We start from the raw sequence: 2,524 nt of genomic DNA on the forward strand, positions 1-2,524 counted from the left end.
ATTCAAACATGTTTTCGTGAACCCAAGTACAGTCATGTCAATAGATAGCATAAGACTTGTATTTGACCTTTCAGTTACATTAACTCCGCAATCTCAATTTGTGTGATGTTGTTTTACTGGGAAAGACTTCTAAAACTAGTGGTCCAAAACAAGCATAAACATGTGTATAGCTTTAAATCATCTCATTAAAAAATAAAATGAAAAGTTTTAAGTTAAATTATTTCTAATATAGAAAAGTATTATTCTCGTGATCAAACTAAAAAGGAAAAGTATGACATATTTTGGGACAGGGGGAGCATTAAAGTGCAAAAAGAAGAAAAGCAACATGAATACACATGAGATGGTTGGGTATGTCTGACTATATACAAATAGGACTATTTGTGGTCAACAAACCTCAACCAAGTCCCAGTAAAACAGAATAAATTTTGGAACGTTGTGATTAATAATTTGTGGCAGCAAATCCCTTTTTGTATCAAGGTAAAACAAACAAGGTAATAAGTGAAAGTAGACTAGCAGAATACAAGGTGAAATAAAGTTGAAACTTGAAACAACATTAATGAAAACCTGTTTATATTTCAACAGAGCAAATCAGAACATAATCTTGCTATGAATTCTAGACTCAAAAATCAGTGTTTTCCTTTAAATTGGGGTTGTCAGAAATGTCTGTGGTGATGATGTTGATGTCTGTGTTCATCCAATCCAAAGCACTGCAAAACAGGGAAACATACTACAAAGAGGCACCTCTTTAACACAGAGAAAGTAGAAGAAACTACAAAACAAGGGCAACAACAACATGCCAAGAATGGATCATCATATGGTCTATTTCCTTCATTATGATTATTATGATGATGATGATGATGATGATGACCCATCTTCTTCTTTGACCTGATCAATATACAAAACCAATGATTACCCATTACTCAATTGGCAAAACAAAAACTACCCCTTAACTAAAAGTTTGTTATAAAAATAGGCAGCCCAATGCAGTAAGCTCTCGCTATACTCGGGGTCCAGGGAAGGGTCGGACCACAAGGGTCTATTTTACCCAGCCTTAGCAAGAGGCTGTTTCTACGGCTCGAACCCGTGACCTTCTGGTCACATGGCGGCACCCCTTCGTAAAAGTTTGTTATAATTGAGCAAAAAGATCAGATCTTTGATGTAAAATATGTAAGTAATTCAGAGTTGAGATATGAACCTCCTGTTTCTTCTTCTAATTCTTGGGAGATCTTAAGCTAAAAGAATAATGCAAGAGTAATTGTAAAAGAAGGGAAGCAGAGGAGATTGGTTGGAATGAGAATAGCTGTATCAGACCAGCAAAATTGGGAGGAATAAGACTTGTTTGTAGTTGAACTGAAAAAGAGTTATAAAGCGTGTGAATTTCGTGTTGGGTTGTCACAATTATAATCATTTGTCAAGTAGATAGCACTCCAACTAATATAAAATTTCAGCAAACTGGGTATCCAGGCTTTTGCTACCGTTAGTATATCTACAAGTCTAATCCAATTAGACCAAAAATCAGACGTGGCATTAAGTGACTGGTTCAGTTGATCTTGACAATGAGAATATAGAAGTACAGTCCGGTGCATAAAAAATTCTGTATTTGCATCCGGGGAAGGGCCACACCTTTAGGGTTGTGATGTAGACAACATACCTGATGTAATCGAACACGTAACTTATAAATTGCAGGGAGATAACTTTGCTCTAACTTTTTAGAATAGGGCATATTCTTTTCTGATTTTAAGTTATTATACACGATGGCTTGGGGGGCAATGATTAGTTTCTTCTATAGTGGTACAAGCTGGGAATGCTATTTGGACTTTTGAGGCAAAGCCACTACAAATAATATATTGAACATAACATGAGGATTGAAGACTTTGATTAAAAAACTGAAGATTGGACTTGTTAATCATGATTCACGAGCAGTTTATTTTTGTATATATAATTTTATTATTAGTTAACTATATATAGAGATTAAGCCGAAGTCAATAAATGCGGCTAGCGTACCAGTATTTGTCCTTGTCGATATGCTTTTTTTTTTGGTCAGCTATATATAATATGCTTGAAAAGGAATGAAAATAAAATATCCTCTAAATTGAGATATTTGATCCTATTAATGTGTTTTTTTTTACAAATTTTTTGTAGTATCAAAATTATTGGATAAATTTCACAAATGGTCATATAACTAACTTTTTTTCATCAAAGTCATATATTTTCTCACACAAAAATCATAAAACTTTCACTAAATCACACAAAAAAAACACAAATTTTTTGTAGTATTTTTTTCAAAATAAATAATAATCTAAATAAAATAGGAATAAACAAACCCGACCCAACCCCACCCGACAATATCCATATATATATAAATGAAAATAATACTAAAAGTGAATCCTCCAAAACACGATATTTTTATCTTCTATGTTTTCGTCAAATTGATAGCATTATTGTTTTAACAGCTCTATAATTATCCATACCTTATTGTTTTGGGTCATAATCGAAATTTAAAAATAGCCAGATTTACCACTGG

The 2,524-nt window shown here is 33.1% G+C and overlaps 1 long non-coding RNA gene across 1 annotated transcript; it reads right to left on the reverse strand.

The window, feature by feature from the left end:
* Window positions 1-409: 409 nt before the first annotated feature.
* LOC109216094 lies at window positions 410-1,423 on the reverse strand. The gene is made up of 2 exons (XR_002066449.1): window positions 1,196-1,423; window positions 410-885 (listed from the first exon to the last, which is right to left on the reverse strand). It is a non-coding gene; the product is annotated as an uncharacterized LOC109216094 (long non-coding RNA).
* Between the last annotated feature and the right edge of the window lie 1,101 nt (window positions 1,424-2,524).

This window comes from Nicotiana attenuata, unplaced genomic scaffold, assembly GCF_001879085.1.
Source record: "Nicotiana attenuata strain UT unplaced genomic scaffold, NIATTr2, whole genome shotgun sequence".
NCBI lineage: Eukaryota > Viridiplantae > Streptophyta > Magnoliopsida > Solanales > Solanaceae > Nicotiana > Nicotiana attenuata.